Raw genomic sequence first — 16,499 nt, 5'->3', positions numbered from 1 at the left:
TGTCTCATTTTTAAATGTCATCTTAAATGGTTTTAAGTCTTCCATAACTTGTCCTCAAGTTATGGAACTTGAAGAGTCTTTTACATAAATATTTTTATGAACTCCATAAATTGTCCTCAAGTTATGGAATGTCAAGAGTCTTTTCATAAAACCTATATTAAACTCATAAGTTATGGATACCAAAAATTTTTGAATAGTTCAAAACTTGCCCTCAAATTTTGGAATTTGTAAATGCAAAGTATCTTATTTTCCTTAGTGATTCTTCATATTAGTTCTAAGACTTCCTTATATTTACACATAGAATTATTCGTGGGATATTCTGGAGTTCAAGAACCTTTCAAGTGTTGGAACTTGGAAACTCCTTATCATTTCTTCAAATCACCCAGCAAACTAATCAAGGTGAACTTCATACCCCACCTTTTTCTAAGTTTTTAATGTTTTTGGGGGAGAATACAAGTCAACTCTTGTTATAAATCCTTTGATAATTGCATGTACTGTATGTTTGGGGTGTGTGTTGAAATATTATTATTTTATTATAACTTTCCATGAACGTGAGAATTCACAAATCTCATGAAATATAAATAATATTTTAATCACCACATAAAGAATACTTGTTTACAAAAGAGCCTCCCAAGTTTTTAGGTGTGTCCAGTATACTCCCTTTATCCATGCCTTCATATCTAGAAATAAAAAGTTGTTGAAATAGACCTTGAAATGTTAATATTATTTCTAGAATTTTCGAAAATTGGAACCTTATTTCTATTAAGGACTATTTGCAAACTGTTAGGAATTATTTATAAATATTTGATATAAATAATTTCATTAAGAAAATGTACAAATAGAGCCTTTATGACAGAAACTTTTGCATGTCATAAAGTTGTTGTCATAAGTGCACACAAGTCATAGTTTACACAAATCATAAATTGACACCTTCCGACAAATGGGATCTCACTTAGTAAATTTATAAAAGGAAGAGCCATTTTACCAACTTCTCTAATATTGGGTTGATCGATAAATATTCAAAGCGAATTATTTTCAACAAACGAAACGAAACGAAATATCTAGTCAACGAGTACAACTACTATTATTTAATTAATAAATAAAAGATTTCATGATTGTTCAAAAACTGTTGGTATTCTAGTCAGACAATCTTCACAGTACATATATTTATATATAATAGTGTATGCCTAAAGTCCTGTAAGAGTTATAACCAGAGTCTCCTGGAGGGGGAACGGGAATTTGTGTATAGATCTATACGGGGTTGACATCCCGCACCTTCGCTGTTCGCTACAGCTAGACCGGCCAGTCTAGGGTGACAAATGTCTTAAACGAAACCGACGCCTGAAGAACGTCATAACGGGCACTCCGTCATATTAGTATGGTTATAACGACTCACTAGAATATATCAGAAATGCATTTATACAGATTTCACTTTTGGTTTACAAACAACTATGTTTTGGTTTGTTCAAATGAAACTTTTCTACACAAGTGTTATGGTTTTCAAAGCTACTATTTTATACATCAGAAAATATAGGATTTTCTGGGGGAAACAATTATATACGATTTCGTAAACGACTAACTAAGACACACATGCAACTATACTCGAGTTGAAACAAGACATACAACTATTTGATAAGAAAATATTGGATTGTCTGGATTTCTAAACTATCATCAAAGTTTTATACAAAAATGCTTATGAACTCACCAACATATTTTATGTTGACGCTTTTCAAACGACTTGTATTCTCAGGAAACCAATAAGCAGGTTGTGGATCGCGGACTCAAGATTATTTTGCTATATTTTGGATTTGCTTACTGATGTCTCTTTTGTGTAAAATTTGAGAACATGAACATGATGTAAAATAATGTAAGCTTGCTATATTGATGTATGATGTTTGGATTTGCTATGTTTCAATTATATACAATCGTTATGATATTGCACAATGACGTCACCCGCCTCCGGACGTTTCCGCCGTTCTGGTCCGGGGGTGTGACAGATTGGTATCAGAGCATTGTTTATAGTGAACTAGTATATCTAGCCATACAAGATATACAACTATAAAAACAATGGGACTAAAACACTCTGACTAAAAGTATACATACTTGCTAGGGCTGTATCATAACAAGAACAAAACAAAAGTTTTTAGAAGAGTTATACATCATAGTTAAACCCGGGCAGTTATGTAATCGTATTAGGGGTAAATATAGCCTGATCAACTATATTTATTCAGAATACGACTAACATGTGCTTGGGAGTGATCATGGTGGCTAATGAACTAGAAACTTACCAAAGCTAAGTTCAAAAGTTGTAAGGAACCAAACCTAAACAATTAAAATACTATAGGAGTATTTTGACATTCTATTTATTTTCTCGTACTCATATATTCTTGCACAGACAACATGGCAGGATTTCACCTCCCCGGAGACCCTTACTTTCCCAATCAGGGGAACGGGGGTTGGATTGAGGAAGACCCAGAAAAAGACCCTGAGGAACCCATGGAGGATCCCGAACAACCAATAGAGTTTGAAGAAGAGGACATCGATGAAGAAGTTGAGGAAGATGACGAGGAAGAGGTTGAGGAGGATGAGGAATCGGACGCAGAGTCTAAAGTTATCAACCCTCCCTACATGGAAAGAGTACCACCGCATAGGATGGGCTACAATGGCCCTACACCTCCTTGGGCTGACGATATCGAGAGATGGGGCCGACGCCAGGGTCAGCAACCGCCATTTGGGATGAACTGAGGTTACTACAACCTCCAGCATGGAGGGCCAGCGAATCGTGCACTCCCTTTCATGGTCAGAAGTATTAGGGACATTGGTGACCAGGCTCAAGTGACCACCGACCAGGTAATGCAGATGATGGCGGCTGTGCAAATCACGGATGCTCGCACGCGAGACCTAGAGCGAGACTTCTACCCAATGGAACGACTCATAGAAGATCTTGTCACAACACGAGCGGAAGTCAGAGAATACCAGGAAAGACATACCGCGCTGGAGGAACGTGTCCGTATCACCGAGCGTAGATTAGCCGAACTCCAGGGCGCGTCTACCTCGTCGTCAGCACCACCAGACCCCACTCGTCGCGACTAGTATCTATTTATTGGCTACCGTATCGGTTTTTCATTTGTGCACTTTCCAATGTATTATCGATAACATGATTAAGTGATTACACTAATCATGGAGTCGTTACTCGGTTAGATTTTATTTCACTTCAAGTATTGTATGCCTTATAAAGGCAAATTTTCATGTACTCAAGAAATTAACATCAATGAAAAACGGATATATATGTTTTCTTATGATGTGTTATCTGTGATGTGCTACTATTACATGTAAATTTTATGTCCACACTTGCTTGTATACAATAAAATCACCGATGCTATTCTATAATCAAGAAATCGTGAAATAAAAATACTTTGGATACTCATTGTCCTTCTGATCCATGACAGAAAGATGCCGAGGAAATCAACCCGTAGGAATAACAACACACCACCACCGCCGCCCCCTCCGGAAATGAACTCTGCGGCCTTCCAAGCGGCAGTCTCAGCCACAGTAATAGCAGCTCTAGCCCACATCCAAGCCGGAAATAATGATGGTGGACAAGGCCGAGGGACAGGAAGCTCCCATCACGGGATGAATCAAGGGCCCGTAAAGGCCTGTACCTACAAGGATTTTTTCAATGCAAGACCCCGAACTTTCAACGGGATTGGAGGAGTCATAGCTTTGAAACGATGGATCGAGAAGGTAGAGTCAGTGTTCAAGATATGTGAAAGTCCGGAAGGGAGTAAAGTCAAATTCGCGGCCTGCACTTTCATCGACCAGACACTGTCATGGTGGAACGGTCATATCGAGGCCATGACACTTCCCGTTGCAAACTCTATGTCCTGGGAAGAACTCAAAGAAATGTTAATTGCCGATTACTGCCCCCGAGGAGAAATTCAAAAGCTCGAGCAAGAACTGTGGAACCTTATGGTGCAGAACTCGGACATTGACGCGTACATCTCAAGGTTTAACGAACTATCCCTTCTGTGTCCTGGTATGATTACCTCTGAGGGAAAAAAGGTTGAGCGGTTCATCTGGGGACTGACACCTCCCATTCAGGGCAACGTGATTTCCTCAAAACCCGAGACCTATGTAACACTCGTGTTTCTAGCCTAGGCATTACTCTTGATATGATAGTCTAGGTTAACCTTTGTAACTCATTTTGAATAAATGAAAGAGGAATTATGTGAATTCTATGTGTTTTATGTGTTTTATGCTTAATTACAAGGAGTTAATTAATTAAGAATAAAAATGAGCGTCGAAAATAAATTTTAAATAAAGCCGATATCTATTAAGAAAGTTGTAGTGGTCGTGACAAGGATTACGAATATATAAAGAATGTCGAAATCCGAGTTATAACGAAGAAGTTATGACCTGTCGAAGTTTCACGACAAAACCGGCTCGGTGCTGAATGTCGTAAAAAGTGAGTTTTTGATAAACTACTTTTTAGTCTTATTGATCTAAACAAAACTCGTAGTGTTCGTTAAACCGAGAGTAGGTATAAAAATAACACCCAAATCTGACTTCGTATGAAGAAGTTATGATTTTTCGAAGTTTCAGCTTAGCAGTAGACAGCTAAAAACTCGAATTTTAGATCGAGCGATTTTTAGCCGACACAACCTAAACGAGAATCGAAGGTCTCGTAAATAGTAGCACAACGGTAAAAAGTCTGACGAAAATGGACGTCGTATGAAGAAGTTATGAATTTTTAACGGATTTCCTGTCCCGGTCTGTTAAAAATAATAATATAAAAATTAAAGTCAAAATTAGCCGACGAAGTCTAAACGGAAGTCGTAGAGCGTAATTTTACCTACTCATGCATATAAATAACATCAAAAACGGAGCTCGTATGCGAAAGTTATTGATTTTAGAAGTTTTGGCGCGAAAAACGAGAAAAATTGTTAAAACCGAGAAATTTCGCAAGGTGGACTTCGGCCACCTGTCCTCGCTTAGAATATGCCACGTGTCTGAAAAACTGATGAGTCATCCGAGCTGCTGAAGCTGATCCGAAGTGGTCCACTGAGAAGGCGACACGTACCCTCTAGCACATGTCCGAACCCTCGCAAGGCTGCCACGGATGCCCCTACTTCGGACCTAGGCTTTGGTCCAATCACAAGAGGCCAGCAGCCCCTTCACACGTGCAGCCCTCGTGCGAGCCCTCTCCTGTGAGCTTCGGATCTTCGCCACCTAGAGGCTTCTCAGCCGTTGGATCAGGAGGCTCGCCCCTATAAATAGGAGGGTGCGAGACTTCCCGGGTATATTTTGGAAAAGTGTCAATTTTAGCCCCTAAACTCATATTTCTTTCATATTAACATCCCCCGAAGCCCCGGTATCGATTATAACCCCCGGAATACGCCACGAAGTGCCCGTGAAGCCCGGAAAATTTATCTTTTTGGTTTCGAAGCCCGACCTTTGCAGAGCCCGGTTTCTCAATAAAACTCCCGGTTTTATTAGAAACGAACGTTTTAGGAAACGAATTGCTGCCCGATTATCATCAAATCATGTGAGTGTGTAGTTACTTTCACTTTACACATAGATATGAAGTATTTAGCTTGAAATATGTGCTATGTGTAAATATGTTAATTGTTTATTTGTGGTGACTGTTGAATAGATGTTTTATACAAGTTTTAAACTGTATATGTATTTTATCTACAAATATGTTGGGTAGAACATGGGTAGACAAAATAGTCGGTGGGTGTTAAAATGATGAGAGGCTTCGGTGTTGGTGTTATCGTTGTAGTCGTCTAGCGGAGTATAGATGACGATCACGGACCTTTCTAGACAGTCCAATGGTACACTAGCAAGTTCGCAACTTGTAGGTGTTGATGAACTAAATGTTCATTGGTGTACTCCAATCCCCCTCATGGTTGCCTTTAGGACATGTATGGCTGAGGAGTCCCCTTAGCAGTAGTGTTCAACCTGATGATATTCCTTAGGCTAAGTCCCTTGTGTTAGGTGTTTAGGGACGTAAAGTGAGGACAACGGGAATGGGTAATCAGGGTTATTGTCGATTGGTGAACTTAATAAGTTATTATTATTGTGTGTTGAAAACCCTATATGCTCACCAGGCTCCCAAGCCTGACCCACTCAGCTTTTTTATGATTACAGGTAGTGGACCCCGAGCATAGTCGGAGGCCGATGAAAGATTTTTGGATTATAGGCCAGTAGTTGTAAATAACTGTTGAAAGGATTATAATGTCTTGTTTATGCTTTTGATCTGTATCGGAACATGACATCCCGAGGTTTTGATATATATGGAAAATATATACCTTCTTAAAGAAGGGTTTTGATAAACTTTTATCATATGTTGTTTTGGGGACCAATTCCGCAACATCTTTTAAAAAGATTTCTCTGATTTTATTTTAAAAAGCATAAATTAAATCGGTCTTTTCTGGCCGAGAAATTTGGGGATGTCACAGTTGGTATCAGAGCATTAGTTTAAGCGAACTAAGAAATTGTAGGATTTCTAGACTTAAACTTAGAATGCTAAGTGATGATTGTGAGATGTGTGTCTACCATATTTTAGACACGGGCACTAGTTTATTTTAGGAAAGATGCCTAAAATGCCTTTATGTGCTAAATGCTATATGTTGCCATATATGCCATTATTTGTTCGGATCTATGGTCTGTTGCCGACCGGATCTAGAAACCTTATGTGTGTAGGATTCTAAGCGTATGATTACGAGATTAGAACTAACATGTAAACGTTTCGGAGTGATAAGGGAATTGACATGTCTAACAAGGATAAAGACCTAAATTCACCTTATTCGGTATATAGATTTTAATGGCAAGAACTCGAAGTGGAGCGGGAAACACAAACAGAAACCAACAACCTCAACCCCAAGTGGTGGAACAGGTGCCTATAGTAGGAGCTGCACCAGAACCCATCACTGTGGCTGGAGTACAAACTATGATTCAGACCATGTTGGCTGAATAGAGGGAGGAGTTGAGGCAAATGTTGCTGAACAACAGGGATGAACCTTCAGTTCCTGTTGAACAACGTGAACTAAATGACGATCGATCTGAAGAAGGGAACAACAGCAGATCGGTTGGTCATAGTGAACCGCTTGTGGTTGGGAGGAATAACCACGAGGGCAGAGTGGAGAGAAATGGGTGCAAGTATAAGGACTTTATGACTTGCAAGCCATCGACCTTCACTGGCAAAGAAAATCATGTCGGAGTAATGGACTGGATCTCGGAAATGGAGTTGGCTTTCATGACTTGTGATTGCCAAGGCAAGTTACAAACCACCTTTGTAGTGCGTCAATTCAGGGGTAGTGCTGCTCGTTGGTGGAATACATTGGGGAAAACCTTAAGCCCTAATGAGCCATTGCAAATGACTTGGGCAGAGTTCTTGGTGCACTTTAAGCGCAAGTACTGCTTGGCCCAAAACGTACTTGAGTTAGAAAACCAATTTCTAACGTTGAAGAACGAGAGTATGACCGTTGACGAGTATACGAATAACTTCATAGACAAAATGGAGTTTGCTTTGCGTATTGTCCCAGATGAGCTGGCGAAAATTGACAGGTACGCAAAGGGACTTCCATGGGAGTATGCGGTGCCAGTACGTCAGGCACTTACTTTGGAGGCAGCTATCTGGGCTGCCAAGTCTGTTGAAGATATGATCAAGGGAGAGCCGCCAGCAAGGTTGAAGTTGGCGAAAAGAGAAAGTTTGAAGGAACGTCAGGTTCCAATAAAAAGAACAAATTCTCGAAGTCTGGTTCGAGAAAATTCGGAGGAGGAGCCGAAGCCAAGTGGTGTGACAAGTGTAAGAAGAAACATGCTGGAAAATGCAGCGTGGGAGTCACTTGTTACAAGTGTGGAAAGCCAGGGCATTATGCCAATGAATGCACCTTCACTAATAATGTCTATCATGGGTACCATGAAGAAGGGCGTATTTTGAGGGATTGCCCGAAGAAGAAAGACGTAGCAAAACCCAATCTGCCACCAAAGTCGAAGGTGAGAGCCTTTCAGATGACACTCGAAGCTGCGAAAGAAGAAGTCGATGTCGCTTCAGGTACCTTTCTCGTAAACGAATTGCCTGCCCAAATTTTGTTTGATTCTGGAGCCAATTACTCCTTTATATCGCATGACTTTGGTAGAAAACTAGCTTTGCCTGTTGATAGACTAGTTAATGCTTTATTAGTCGAAATTGCTAGTGGCAAGTTTGTACCTATTAGCCATCGTATGAAAAACATCCTCATTGACTTGGATGGGAATAAGTTCCATGAGGAATTATTGCCTATCGAGTTAAATGGTTTCGACATAGTTTTAGGAATGGATTGTCTTAGCGCCAATGATGCCGAAATAATGTGTAGGAAGAAGATAGTTAAAGTAAACCCGCCAGGGAAAGAGTCGTTTATGGTGTATGGAGACAAACGCAGAGTAAATTCTGGAATCATTTCCCTAAGGAAAGCCAGAAAGTGTTTGGCCAAGGGGTGTACATCATATTTAGCGTTCGTGATCGATGCTAAGAAGGAAAATAAGGAGGTGCAGGATATTCCGGTGGTGTGTGATTATCCAGAAGTCTTTCCCGAAGATCTTCCCGGATTGCCCCCTGATCGACAAGTGGAGTTCTGTATCGACTTGTTACCAGGAACGATGCCGATAGCCAAAGCACCTTATCGATTAGCACCAACAGAAATGAAAGAACTTATGACACAACTTCAGGAGTTATTGGACAAAGGTTTCATTCGACCTAGTTCATCACCCTGGGGAGCCCCTGTGTTATTTATAAAGAAGAAAGACGGGAGCATGAGAATGTGCATCGATTACAGAGATCTGAATAAAGCGACCATAAAGAACAAGTATCCGTTGCCGAGGATTGATGACTTGTTCGACCAGTTGCAAGGCTCGAGCTATTTCTCGAAGATCGATCTTAGGTATGGATACCATCAACTAAAGGTGAGAGAGCAGGATATCGAGAAGACTGCGTTCAGAACAAGATATGGACACTATGAATTTTTGGTTATGTCGTTCGGATTAACCAATGCCCCAGCAGCTTTCATGGATTTGATGAACAGGGTTTGTAAACCATACCTTGATAAATCTGTGATAGTATTCATAGACGATATCTTGATCTATTCGAAAAACAAGTAGGAGCATGAAAAGCATCTGCGTGAAGTGCTAGAAGTTCTGAAAGAGGAGAAGTTGTATGCAAAATTCTCCAAATGTGAATTTTGGATTCAAGAAGTCCAATTTTTAGGTCATGTGGTTAACCAAGATGGAATAATGGTTGACCCGGCAAATATTGAAGTTGTGATGAAGTGGGAACAACCAAAAAGTCCCACGGACATTCGAAGCTTTTTAGGATTAGCCGGATATTATCGCCGATTTATCCAAGGCTTTTCTTCGATCGCTACTCCATTAATAGCTTTGACCCACAAAGGAGCTACTTATGCTTGGAATGAAAAGCATAAGGAAGCCTTTGAGAAGTTAAAGAAAAGATTGTGTGAAGCACCTATTCTTTCGTTACCGGAAGGAGTTGATGACTTCGCAGTCTATAGTGATGCCTCTGGAGTCGGGTTAGGATGTGTTCTGACCCAAAGGGATAAAGTGATAGCGTATGCATCGAGGCAATTGAAAGAGCATGAAAAGAACTACCTAACTCATGATCTGGAGTTGACAGCGGTAGTATTCGCCTTAAAGATATGGAGACACTATCTTTATGGTACTAAGTGCAAACTTTTTCACTAATCATAAGAGTCTTCAATATCTCTTTAATCAGAAGGAATTGAACATGAGACATCGGCGCTGGCTGGAACTACTCATGGACTACGACTGTGAGATACTTTACCACCCTGGTAAAGCAAATGTTGCTGTTGATGCTCTCAGTCGGAAGGTAAATCTTGAAAAGAGAAGGCCAAGAGCACTGAAAATTGAAGTCGTCTCGACAATTGTGGAAAGTATAAAGAAAGCACAGGAGGAAGCTTTGGACAAAAATGACCGGAAGGAGGAACGTTTGGGAAAAACGTTGTTGTTTGATACAAACGGTCAAGGATTGAAGGTATTCAAAGATAGGATTTGGGTACCTAAGACAGGAGGAGTAAGAGGTCTTCTGATGGAAGAAGCTCACAAAACCATGTACTCGATTCATCCCGGCAGTACGAAAATGTATAGGGATCTAAAACCCTATTACCAGTGGCCGACGATGAAGCTCGATGTTGCTAAGTATGTGGCTGAGTGCGTAACTTGTGCTAGGGTTAAGGCACAACATCAGAAACCGTATGGGAGTTTAGAACCTTTACCTGTACCCATGGGTAAATGGGAGGATATTACCATGGATTTTGTGACTAAACTACCCAGAACAAGGAACGGTGACGACATGATTTGGGTGGTCGTTGATCGCTTCACTAAGAGTGCGCATTTCATAGCCGCTAACGAGAAATGGTCTATGGATAAACTTGCGAATTCTTACGTGAAGGAAATTGTGAGGCTACACGGTGTTCCGTTAACGATTGTATCCGATCGTGACAGCCGTTTTACCTCAAGGTTTTGGAGGAGTCTACAAGAGGAATTAGGTACCAAGTTGTGTTTGAGTACAGCTTGCCATCCGCAAACTGATGGTCAAAGCGAGCGAACAATTCAAACATTGGAGGATATGCTGAGAGCATGTACCCTAGAATTCCAAGGTAACTGGGATGAACACTTACCTCTAGTAGAATTCTCCTATAATAATAGTTTCCACTCAAGCATTAAGATGGCACCTTATCATGCCTTGTATGGAGAAAAGTGTCGAATGCCATCATGTTGGCTGGAAGCTGGGGAAAAGCAGTTTATGGGACCCGAAATAGTCCATCAGACTGCTGAAAAGTTGAAGGTGATAAGAGAAAGGATGTTAGCTGCTCAAGATCGACAAAAGAGCTATGCTGACAAGAAAAGACAACCGATATCCTTCAAAGTTGGAGATTCGGTTTTACTTAAAGTCTCGCCGTGGAAGGGACTTATAAGATTTGGTAAAAGGGGAATGTTGAGTCCAAGGTTTATTGGACCATTTAAAGTTCTTCAGAGCATCGGGAATCAAGCTTACAAGCTAGAATTACCGGAAGAACTGGAGGGTATTCATAACACATTTCATGTGTGTTATTTGAGGAAGTTCACGGGAGATGTTCCCGACATAATTCCGATTTCTGAGTTAAGGTTGGATGAAAACAAGAGGTTGATTGAAGAACCTGAGGCAATCGTTGACAGTAAGACTATGAAGTTGCGATGCAATATGGTTGATTTAGTGTTTGTGCGCTGGAAACATACGAATGGGCCAAATCTCACTTGGGAAACGGAGAGTGACATGATGAGTCGCTACCCGCAGTTGTTTGGTGATATGTGATTCCGGGGACGGAATCATCCTAAGGGGGAGAGAATTATAACACTCGTGTTTCTAGCCTAGGCATTAATCTTGATATGATAGTCTAGGTTAACCTTTGTAACTCATTTTGAAGAAATGAAAGAGGAATTATGTGAATTCTATGTGTTTTATGTGTTTTATGCTTAATTACTAGGAGTTAATTAATTAAGAATAAAAATGAGCGTCGAAAATAAATTTTAAATAAATCTGATATCTATTAAGAAAGTTGTAGTGGTCGTGACAAGGATTACGGATATATAAAGAATGCCGAAATCCGAGTTATAACGAAGAAGTTATGACCTGTCGAAGTTTCACGACAAAACCGGCTCGGTGCTGAATGTCGTAAAAAGTGAGTTTTTGATAAACTACTTTTTAGCCTTAGTGATCTAAACGAAACTCTTAGTGTTCGTTAAACCGAGATTAGTTATAAAAAGAACACCCAAATCTGACTTCGTATGAAGAAGTTATGATTTTTCGAAATTTCAGCTTAGCAGTAGACAGCTAAAAACTCGAATTTTAGATTGAGCGATTTTTAGCCAACACAACCTAAACGAGAATCGAAGGTCTCGTAAATAGTAGCACAACGGTAAAAAGTCTGACGAAAACGGACGTCGTATGAAGAAGTTATGAATTTTTAACGGATTTCTTGTCCCTGACTGTTAAAAATAATAATATAAAAATTAAAATCAAAATTAGCCGACGAAGTCTAAACGGAAGTTGTAGAGCGTAACTTTACCTACGCGTACATATAAAGAACGTCAAAAAAGGAGCTCGTATGCGAAAGTTATGGATTTTAGAAGTTTTGGCACGAGAAACGAGAAAAATTGCTAAAACTGAGAAATTTCGCAAGGTGGACTTCGGCCACCTGTCCTCGCTTAGAATATGCCACGTGTCTGAAAAACTGATGAGTCATCCGAGCTGCTGAAGCTGATCCGAAGTGGTCCACTGAGAAGGCGACACGTACCCTCTAGCACATGTCTGAACCCTCGCAAGGCTGCCACGGATGCCCCTACTTCGAACCTAGGCTTCGGTCCAATCACAAGAGGCCAGCAGCCCCTTCGCACGTGCAGCCCTCGTGCGAGCCCTCTCCTGCGAGCTTCGGATCTTCGCCACCTGGAGGCTTCTCATCCGTTGGATCAGGAGGCTCGCCCCTATAAATAGGAGGGTGCGAGACCTCCCGGGTATATTTTGGAAAAGTGTCAATTTTAGCCCCTAAACTCATATTTCTTTCATATTAACATCCCCCGAAGCCCCGGTATCGATTATAACCCCCGGAATACGCCACGAAGTGCCCATGAAGCCCGGAAAATTTATCTTTTCGGTTTCGAAGCCCGACCTTTGTAGAGCCCGGTTTCTCAATAAAACTCCCGGTTTTATTAGAAACGAACGTTTTAGGAAACGAATTGCTGCCCGATTATCATCAAATCATGTGAGTGTGTAGTTACTTTCACTTTACACATAGATATGAAGTATTTAGCTTGAAATACGTGCTATGTGTAAATATGTTAATTGTTTATTTGTGGTGACTGTTGAATAGATGTTTTATACAAGTTTTAAACTGTATATGTATTTTATCTACAAATATGTTGGGTAGAACATGGGTAGACAAAAATAGTCGGTGGGTGTTAAAATGATGAGAGGCCTCGGTGTTGGTGTTATCGTTGTAGTCGTCTAGCAGAGTATAGATGACGATCACGGACCTTTCTAGACAGTCCAATGGTACACTAGCAAGTTCGCAACTTGTAGGTGTTGATGAACTAAATGTTCATTGGTGTACTCCAATCCCCCTCATGGTTGCCTTTAGGACATGTATGGCTGAGGAGTCCCCTTAGCAGTAGTGTCCAACCCGATGATATTCCTTAGGCTAAGTCCCTTGTGTTAGGTGTTTAGGGACGTAAAGTGAGGACAACGGGAATGGGTAATCAGGGTTATTGTCGATTGGTGAACTTAATAAGTTATTATTATTGTGTGTTGAAAACCCTATATGCTCACCAGGCTCCCAAGCCTGACCCACTCAGCTTTTTTATGATTACAGGTAGTGGACCCCGAGCATAGTCGGAGGACGATTGGAGATTTTTGGATTATAGGCCAGTAGTTGTAAATAACTGTTGAAAGGCTTATAATGTCTTGTTTATGCTTTTGATCTGTATCGGAACATGACATCCCGAGGTTTTGATATATATGGAAAATATATACCTTATTAAAGAAGGGTTTTGATAAACTTTTATCATATGTTGTTTTGGGGACCAATTCCGCAACATCTTTTAAAAAGATTTCTCTGATTTTATTTTAAAAAGCATAAATTAAATCGGTCTTTTCTGGCCGAGAAATTAGGGGATGTCACAATCTACGACAGTGCAAAACGCCTGGCCAAGAAACTTTATGATCACAGTGATAAGAAATGTACCTAAACAACAGAGGGAGAAAGCAAACAAGAAAGTGGGAGCAAGAAGAATTGGGGGAATAAGTGAAAGGGATAACAGAATTCAGGGCCATCCAAGAAACCACAGACAGTAGCGGTCCATTCTGCTACCGCTCCAGCAGCACCAGCCCCAACCGCCCCAGCCTCATCCACAACCGCGCCAACAAAGCCGTACGCGGGATCAAATCCCAAGTGTGACAAGTGTAACTATCACCACTACGGGGCATGCATGGATTTCCAATGCACCAACTGCAATAAAAAAGGACACATTATCCGGTATTGGAAGATGCCCCCACAACAAAACAAACAGCCCAATGACAACAACGCCGGAGCCAGCCGCGCATGTTACGGGTGCGGGGAAACCGGCCATTTCAAACGCAACTACCCTAAGAACAACAATCAGAACGCAGGAAGGGTCTTAACCATGGGGGAAGGGGAGGCGGTGCAAGATCCAACAGTGGTAACTGGTATGTTTCTCCTCAACAACTCTTATTTGTGCATTTTATTTGATAGTGGAGCTGAGCGAAGCTTCATAAGTCACAACTTCAAACACCTACTCAATCAAAATCCTCACAAATTGAACGAAACTTATACGGTCAAAATGGTTAACGGTAAAACAGAATTAACCAGCGATATCTACGTAGGGTGCACACTAACGTTAAATAACCACTCCTTCCCAATCAGTTTGATGTCTGTTAATAAGGAGCTTTGATGTGATTGTTGGCATGGATTGGTTAATCCCCCACCATGTTGAGATTATGTGTCATGATAAGGTCGTTCGCCTTCACCTACCCAACAATGAAACCCTAATAGTTTATGGCGATAAACCTGGCTCAAACCTCCGACTCATTTCTTGCATTCAAGCACAAAAGTGTCTGCATAAAAAGAATCACGTCTTTCTTGCTCATGTCGTTGATAAAACAAAGAAAGAGAAGAACCTTAATGATATTTCTGAAGTACGTGACTTTCCTGACGTATTTCCCGAGGATTTGCCAGGAGTCCCTCCCGAGCGCCAGGTCGAGTTCCGAATCGATCTTGTACTTGGAGCCACTCCAATCGCCAAATCACCCTACAGATTAGCTCCTACCGAAATGCAAGAGTTATCTAGTCAACTAAGCGAACTTCTCGACAAAGGATTCATCAGGCCGAGCTTTTCACCTTGGGGAGCTCTGGTTTTGTTTGTCAAGAAGAAAGACGGATCTTTCAGAATGTGCATAGATTACCGAGAATTAAACAAGCTCACTGTCAAGAATCGATATCCACTTCCCCGAATCAATGATCTATTTGATCAACTCCAAGGAGCCAGTTACTTTTCCAAGATAGATCTGAGGTCTGGGTACCACCAACTAAGAGTCTGAGAGGAGGATATCCCAAAGACTGCTTTCCGAACCCGTTATGGGCATTTCGAATTCATAGTCATGCCTTTTGGTCTCACAAACGTACCAGCAGCCTTTATGGATCTGATGAACCGAGTCTGTCAGTCGTTTCTTGACAACTTCGTAATTGTTTTCATCGATGATATACTCGTTTACTCTAAAAGAAAGGAAGAGCACAGCCAACATTTACGACAGATTTTGGAAACATTGAGAGCAGAAAAACTTTACGCAAAATTCTCCAAATGCGAGTTCTGGATTCGTAGAGTGGAATTTTTTGGTCATGTAGTCAGCGAAGAGGGGATACACGTGGACCCTACCAAGATCAAAGCCATTGAGGGCTGGGCAACCCCAAGAACCCCAACTGAAATCCGTCAATTTTTGGTCCTTGCTGGTTATTACCGAAGGTTCATCCAAAATTTCTTCAAGATCGCCAAGCCTCTCACCACTCTCACCCAGAAGGGCGTACCTTTTCATTGGGACGACAAACAAGAAGATGCTTTCCAAATCCTGAAACAAGCCCTCTGCACTACTCCAGTGTTGTCCTTGCCAGAAGGAATGGAGGACTTCGTAGTATACTGCGACACTTCTAATCAAGGGTGAGGTTGTGTGCTTATGCAGCGATGAAAGGTGATAGCGTACGCATCAAGGCAACTAAAGACACACGAAGTAAAATACACCACCCACAACCTCGAGCTGGGAGCGGTGGTCTTCGCCTTGAATATTTGGAGGCACTACCTGTATGGTACAAAGTGCACCATTTCACAAACCACAAGAGCTTCCAGCACATCCTGAATCAAAAAGAATTAAAAATGAGGCAACAAAGATGGGTCGAACTGCTAAACGACTACGAGTGCTAAATCAAGTACCATCCAGGCAAAGCAAATACGGTAGTCGATGCCTTAAGTCGGAAGGAGTACTCAGGTCGCCGAGTAAAGACATTAACAGTGACCGTCCATTCCCATCTATCCTCACAAATCAAAGAGGCCCAGCAGGAAGCCTTGAAGCCGGAAAACGTCACCAATGAGGCATTACGCTAAATGGAAAAGAATTTAACGGTCAGAGAAGACGGAGCCTATTATCTTATGGACTAAATCTGGACGCCGACGTTCAGTGGATTTCGAGACGTGATAATGAATGAGGCTCAAAAGACCAAGTACTTTATCCATCCGGGTTCCGACAAGATGTACCTGTTGGATTAGTGTCTAAGTCCATAACTATAATTGGTATGACTTGACCCGACCCGGCATGGTCCATTTGGGTTGCACTTCACCGGAACAATTTGTATGGATAGACTTATAAGAAAAGGATATTTATG

Source organism: Lactuca virosa, chromosome 7 (assembly GCF_052849685.1).
Source record: "Lactuca virosa cultivar CGN04683 chromosome 7, Lactuca_virosa_CGN04683_v6, whole genome shotgun sequence".
Taxonomy (NCBI): domain Eukaryota; kingdom Viridiplantae; phylum Streptophyta; class Magnoliopsida; order Asterales; family Asteraceae; genus Lactuca; species Lactuca virosa.
Note: the sequence above shows the minus strand (reverse complement) of the source record.